This window comes from Anthonomus grandis, chromosome 22 (assembly GCF_022605725.1).
Source record: "Anthonomus grandis grandis chromosome 22, icAntGran1.3, whole genome shotgun sequence".
NCBI lineage: Eukaryota > Metazoa > Arthropoda > Insecta > Coleoptera > Curculionidae > Anthonomus > Anthonomus grandis.
The window spans coordinates 42,466,978-42,475,234 of record NC_065567.1 but is presented as its reverse complement, the minus strand read 5'-3'; positions in this window follow the sequence as shown (position 1 = coordinate 42,475,234).

The window sequence follows — 8,257 nt, the reverse complement described above, 5'->3', positions numbered from 1 at the left end:
TTCAAGTCGTAAGAATTTAAAATACTTAAAAGAGAAGTACGTGGCAAGGTTTCATCAGTGTAGTTGATATTAATATCACCAGCCAATATAACCTTAGAGTGTAGGGACAACTGAGATAAAAGAGAATCAAGTTTGTTCAGAAACATAGCAATATCTCCTGTAGGTGGCCTATAAACACAAAGAATATATAAATTAAAACGCTTACAAAAAGAAAGAGAGAATTCAAAAACATTCTCTAACAGAAGATTATCATACTTATCAATATTACCAAAAATCGTTTCAATTGTTTGCCTAGCCAAGATCATGGTTCCTCCATGTATAGATTGTTGACGACAAAATTTTCATCAGATATAATAATCAGATATTAAAAAACATTCAATACGCCTTAACCAGTGCTCAGTCAGAAGTACAATATCAGGAAAATTACATGTGTCCAGCAAATGTATTTTAACGTACGACTTGAGTGTCTGGGGCGCGCTGCGACTGGACAGAAATAAAGAAAATAATTTACCCGAAAGTAAAATACCCGAAAATAATTTTAAAAATTGCGTTTCTTAAACATAACCGTTTCTCAAGTTATAATTTATTTCTAGAAGCAAACGTCCTTAATCGACACAAATTATACATTAAAAGTGTTTTATGGCTGTTAAGCGCAATTAAGATAACACGGCAAATCATTCATATCCAACGCGATATGTTTCAAATGAATTGTTGATAACTCAAATTATTAATTTTGCAGCGGTTCAAAGAAGCCTGCAATTCACAGTTCCCAGAATATTTAATGCTCTCCCATTATATTTACGAAATTGCTAGGATAAAAAATATATAAAGATATGAAAAAATTGCTAGGATAAAAAAATCTTTACATGTTTGGTTATTGAATGTTACGAAAATATTTTAAAAATTATTAACTAACATAATATTAGACTTAGCATTTATATTGTTATTAATTCTTGTTACTGGCTAACTTAGGTTAATTCCTTGTTACTAATAATCAATGACTATGTACACACCCAAATTATATGAATTTGTGTACCCATCTTACTTATTTGAATATCCTTTCAATTTATTGTAAACTTGTTTGAAATAAATATTGTTTTCTCCAAACGGGTCAAGATTAAGTTGATTAAATACCCTCATCATTCTGTTGATTGGAGAAAAAAAACCGTAATAGCATAATGGAAATACATTTTTCAAAATACCAGGGTAACAAAAATTGGAATTAATATTTTATAAATGTGAGTTAATCTGAAGTAAGGAAAACCTGCCTCACTTTAAGAATATCGATATTACTTCTGATAACTTTCAATGTCAGCCTTGAAAGCTAAGGAACGAAGGAATGCTTTTTGAACAGCTGCAATTATTCCCACATGGTTAGAATAAAAAGCTGACCGTACAGGCGAGGCATTTCTCGAAACAGGCAATTTACCATAGTTACACACAACAAAACCAAGACTACGCATACCCTTATTAACAATGTCATCATAATGAGACATAAATGCTAATTTACTGTCCAGAAACACACCCAAGTCTCTAACGGTATTAGCAGATTTGAGAATAGTCATTTAACCTCAGAACACGACCAAAAAAGTAATTTTTTAATATTAAACTTCAAACGATTATTTACTAACTATAAAAAAACACTATGACCATCAGCTTGTAAAAAGTATGCATCAATTGAGGATTTTAATCACCTTGTAAGATTTTAGGTCACCTGCAAACAATAAAAATTCCGAGTGATGAATAACACAACAAAGGGCATAGTGAATAAAATAGGACCCGTGTGGGAGCCATGATGTACACCAGATAAGACATGAATTTCTACAGAAATTATATTACTTATACGCACCAATTGAATACGATTTTACAAAAATCGATCAATCCACTTTAAAAGACTGTCAGACCCATCGCATGCAACTTCTGAATGAGATGTCCATGGCTCACTCTGTCAATCGCCTTTGAGAAGTCAGTGTAAATACTATCCACTTGACTATGGTTCTCAAAGCTGTCCAACAGGTACCGCTGATATGTAAGCAAATTAGTTAGGGTAGATTTACCTTCAGAAAAATCATGTTTCGACTATGCCATGAGAGCTCTTGGCCAAAAAGGCTGTCAGTAATTTTGGGTATTTCAGACTGAATGCTTACACCCCTGTAGATGATAATCTCATTTCTATCTCCACTCTTATGTATCGGAGTCAAGAAACTTGTTTTACAGTAATCTGGAAAGCATCCCGAATTAAAAGAAAGGCAAAACAGCTAATGTAGGGGCTTAGTTAGGGAACACACACAATTTTGTAATAAGACTGATGGTATGCCATCAGGTCCATGAGAATCTTTCTTTTTTAGGCGGTCAATCGCTTTGCAAACATTAGTAACATTTATGTTAATAGAATCAAAATTAAGATTGTAACCAAAATTATAATTGGGAACCATACCTTCAGGTTTCTTGTAAGTTGCTGAAAAATGACGGCCAAACAAATGAACTATATATTCTGACAAGGGCCGCCAACAGCCAAGATGGGCCCCGGGACTGTTTAGCTTTTCGAGCCCTCTGCAATAACTATTTGAAATTAAGCTTAGAGAAAAATATTAACGAACGCATATTAGGTTGTATACAAGGTGTTTCGGGAGGAAAGGGAAATATTTTGAAGGAAAGAAAAATATATTATTCGGAAGGTCAAAATAAGATAAATTAACCAATATGTTTTAATACGATTCTTAACCGTTTCTGAAATAATCGGCTCTAAAGTTTTTTTTGTACATTTTTAGAATAATTACGTCTTCTGTAGTTCGAACTCACGTTTCAGGTATTTCATCATTGTTTGTTAATATCTATTTTAATTGACTGGTAGTTTTGACAAGCCTGGTTGTCAGTTTTACTGATTCTGAGCGTTTTAATTTGAAAAGAGCAAAGTTTCCATTACGTAATGCCTCACACATGAAACCATACAGAACCATACACGAATATCACATGATATTCGTGTATGGTTTCTGTAATGGTAGCACATTACGTGCTGTTGATGAATACCGACGTAGTTTTCCAAATCGAAGAATTCCTAATCGAAAAGTTCCTAATCAGACAGTTTTTGCAAATGCTCAGGAAACAGGAATGTTTCCAAGCTTAAGAATTAATTCTGAACGAGAGGCGGGACTAAATGTGGAAAATGAAGAAAATGTTCTGGATATGGCTGAAAAGAACCCGGGTGTTAGTACGAGGCGGATTACAAAAGAACTTCGATTAGCATCACATGTGGACGTTTGGAAGACACTTAGGAAAACGGTTTTAAGCCTTTCTATATTCAACCGGTTCAACATCTTCAAGAGGGTGCATATGGCTTAAGGGTTCAAATTTGCGAATAGATCCAACAAAATCGAGGCTGAAGTGAAGCTCATTTACCCGCAATGGAATTAATAACCGGCACAATGAACATCGGTGGTCAGATGATAATCCTCATGCCACATTTGAACGAAACTTTCAACATCGATTCAGCGTTAACGTGTGGTGTGGAATACTGAACGACCAGTTGTTTGGTCCTTTTGTATTAGATGAGAGTCTTATTGGAGAAGGATATTTACGCTTTTTGGAAGACCATTTAATACACATGTTGGATGATGTTCCGCTAATTGTTCGACACCGAATGTATTTTCAACACGATGGATCTCCGTCTCATTTTGTCGCCGACTGCATAATTTCTTAGAAAATCGTTTTCCTGATCGTTGGATTGGCAGAGGAGGACCTCAAGTTTGGCCACCGAAGTCACCAGACTTAAATCCACTGGATTATTGCCTCTGGTGGTGGATGAAAGCTCTAGTGTACGAAACACCAGTAGAAACCGTAGAAGGACTCCACAATCAAATTTTGAATGCTTCAAATATTATTAAGAACAATCCCCAAGCAATTAAACGTTGGTGGAAGTATTTTCGAAAACATTTTAAATTAGTGGAATTCAGTTTTTTTACTAGTATTTGTTTATGTTGCTTTTAAAATAGAAAATCTTACAAACTTTAGAGCCGATTATTTCAGAAACGGTTAAGAATCGGATTAAAACATATTGATCTATCAATCAATCAATTAATCAATGTGTCTATTTGATTTTTATTTTTGTTAAGAAAGTACTGTATCGAAAGCTCACTGTTGAGAAAAGTGGACTGTATTTATTGGTTTTTTGACAATTAATGGTTGTGAGACCTTACCTGGTTTTCTCTCGATTACAGTTTTTCACTCGCGTTAGCTGGCCAGCTTTTTCTCAGTACGATATGAGGTTTATCCCATAAACACGGGATTGTAGCGGGTGGTACTAGATACGTGAACGATGCGGTTTAGCGAATTTACGTCTTCGGATAATGGGTTTCAACAAACTGGTTCAGTATGTTGGACGCGCACCTTTTTATAAGGCCTCAAAACATTCTTTTGGATGCATTTGAATAGAAATACTTTAACTAACTGTTTCTACACAGTGAGCCAAGCGAAATTGAGTAAAAGTTTAAAGTTTAATGAAAATTTGAAATAGAATAAAGAATGAATTACTTGATTCAAACTGTTGTAAAATTTAATAAAACTGAACAGATTAATTTATCTTATTTTGACCTTCTAAACATGTTCCCAAATTTTTTCACTTTCCTCCCGAAACACCCTGTATATAAAATTATTTGGGGTAGGTTGAACATATAAAATTCTAAAGTAAATAGGTAAAGTTTATTGATCTGGGTAATAAATAACACAAAAAAAATAATAAAAAACGAGAATGAACAAACAACTGAGAATCTAACAAATACAAACAAGTTTTATTGATATTTCTTGATATTGATTATTTTATAATATTTCTATCTCTTCTAAGCAACATAAATTAATTAGAGAGAATTATTTTGATTTAACTAATGGACATTTAATAAATCACAGATAATGTCGTTTTTGTAATTTCGAAATATTTTTGTTAAACAGTCCGTTCACATTTCTTAAATTTATTCGTTAAATTCTATGCATTGAATAAATATTATGACATAAGATAAAATGTCATTAAGAGAATTAGATAACATATTTAATAAACTCGTGTATCATAAATCGTGGCTTTTGAATTTATTCATTAAACCTACAGTTTGTGTCGGATTTTTTAAAGAAAACTAGTGATTATTTCAAAATAACATGTTATGGTATTTAAATAAAACTTTAGAGGTCGAAAGTTATATCCAATGCTACTTTTAAGGGTGAACTGTGGTATGTGAGACTTTGAGAATTATTTTATTGTAAAAATAAATCCATGGAAACTATTATTTTTAAATTTGAACTACGTGACGAGAAATATGAAGTGAATATAAAATTAATGACTAAATTTTACTAAGATTGGGCTCAAAGGAATTACGAGTTTCAAGAAGATCTTCGACAAAAAAACTTTTGTTTTAAATTTTATTTGAGTGTCCAATGTTTGCCATTATTTATTAATACAAATCCCGTTCTGTTCACATTTTAATTAATTTAAAAACATTCATTAAATATTTTAATAAATCTTTACCTACGCCATAACGTCAAATTTATTTTATTAAATATATATGGTGTAATTTTATCTGAATTTATTGAAATAATTAATAGAACCAACTAATACAGATAAGCCTTTACTATATTAATTTGTTAAATATATTTTCTTAATATTATACATTCTAATGCGCATAAATGTGATTAAAAGGTAAATTTTATTTGTTTGATATTTTAACATTTCATTCCTACAAATTTTCATGTCTTTTGTTACTTTTATTTAAGTTATATATTTAACTAAAATTCCTAAGGATGTATTAATTATTTCCACATAATTATATTCACTTTGAATGTAACTTTAAATGTTTGCATTACATTGAATATTAATGTTAATATTTATTTATTTAATTTGTATGTCAAAATTTATTTATTTCCACACTTTCAATTCTCTTTAATTTTATTTCAATAAATTAATTACTTAATTTATTAGGATATTTGATGCACAAACACGTTCTATCTATACCAGGTGGTGCGTCGCTGAGCGGAACATAGGAAAACCCATGTAAATTTTAAGGGGGTCAATTATCGGCTTCCCTGTACATTTTATAGAAAAAATGTAAAATAACTTTTTGAAGAGACCAATCTGGCAAAGTCTTGTGCAAAGTTTCAAAAAATTTTAATAAGTGAATCTTGAATTAATGAATTAAATGTAATTGGAAAATTAGCAAATTTTCGGTTCAGGTAAAACCAAACGGGCACCAGTAAAATGAATATTGTCACTAACGCGAGGAAAAGTGTCAATAAATCAGTGACAGTCGATATTTGAAAACAAGTATGAACTATTCAATCGACGAAAAAATAGCCATAATTAAGTGGCATTATGCGGGAAACAGTTTTAGAGCAGTATCTGAAATGTTTTCAGCTTATTTCCCCACCAAGCCCATTCCGTCCATTTCAACTATTAAACGTATTGTCAATAAGTTCGAGTCCAAAGGTACCGTAATAAATAATTGTAAATGTTCAACTCAGGATATCGAAAATAGAGCCGAAGAAAGAGAGAACAGAGATCTTAATATTCTACTGAGTGTGGAGGGAAACAAGATGGTTAGTACGAGGGTTCTTGGGCAAGAGGTAAATAAACATCATACAACGGTATTGCGCACTTTAAAAAAACACAAATATTATTCGTATAAATTCGAAAAACATCAAGAGCTGCAGGAAGGAGATGAAGAGCGAAGAATGGCATTTTGTTTTGAAATGATGGAAAGAGCAAATAATGATAGGAATTTTTTAAGAAATATTTGTTTTACCGATGAATGTACATTTACCCTCAACAATGAACCAAATGTTCAGAATTGCCGGTATTGGAGCCAAGAAAATGAACATCGCTTTGTTCATACTCGGACACAATATCACAATATCCCCAAAAAACAAATGTATTCGTGGGAATTATCGGACACCATATCATTGGACTCTTTTTTATGGACTATAACCTAACAGCTGAAACCTATTTGGACTTATTTCAAAATTAAATTGGACCCGCCTTGGAAGAAGTTGTTCAGGAAGATCAAATGATGCCCGTATGGTTAGAGAGTGCTTGGAAAATGCTTTTAACGGCAATATTATTGGTCCACGGTACCGGATACTTGCCCCAGCCAGGTCACCTGATCTTTCACCGAATGACTTCTTTTTGTGGGGTCATTTATAAAAGTGTAAAATTTGAGAATCTAAACCAGTTACAAAACGCTATTTTGTTAGAATGTAATAAAATTTCCCAATATCAATTTAGTAACGTTAGAAATGAATTTTATGATCGGTTAGGATATTGTTTAGCTGTTAATGGGGGGTTGTTTGAACATTTGATTAATTGATGTTTTTATGTAATTCTCTATTATTTTTAAAAAAGTTATTGTATTTTATTTTTCCACACTTCCACCAAAAGTAAAATATTAAGAGTTCTGTTCTTTCTTTTTTCTGATCTATTTTCGACCTTCTGAGTTAAACATTTACAATTATTTATTGCAATGTCTTTGGACTCGAATTCACTAACAATAGGTTTAATGGTTGAAATGGACTAGATAGGCTTGATGGAAAAATAAATTGAAAATATTTCAGATACTGCTATTGGTTTAATTAAATTCTAAGTATGATAAAATTATTTTTTTAATAATCGATAATAATAATTGTTATTGGTTTAACTTCATCTTTATATTAAATAAAAGTTTAGATAAAAAAGTAATGTTAGCGTGTCTTACTTTGAATGTATGGTTGTGAGATTAATAAAACGAAAAAAAAAAACTTTTTTTGTGTTCAACAAATTGTTTGCTGGTGGCTGGTGTCTGGTTTTATATGAACCAAAAATTTGGTAATTTTGAAATTACATTTAATCGAATAATTCAAAATTCGCTTATTAAAATTTTTTTAAACTTCGCACGAGGGTTTGCCAGATTGGTTTCTTCAAAAAGTTATCTTACATTTTTTCTGTAAAATGTACATGGAAGCCAATAATTGACCCCCTTAAAATTTACATGGAAGTTCCTATGTTCCGCTCGGCGACGCACTACCATACGTCTATTACTAATAGCCTTAAACACAGCCTTTGACACCCCTTCCTGATACATCGTAGACCTTAAATCATTTTTTACTCTTACGAAGCAACTGAGCGAACGTTCTCCCTGAGCAACAGTCTCATAATCTGAAAGCAACAACCAAATTAGAGAACAATGTTTCCAGTTTTAAAGATCATGTTTTATCTAATAAATGAAGAGGATCAACTTGTACGTTG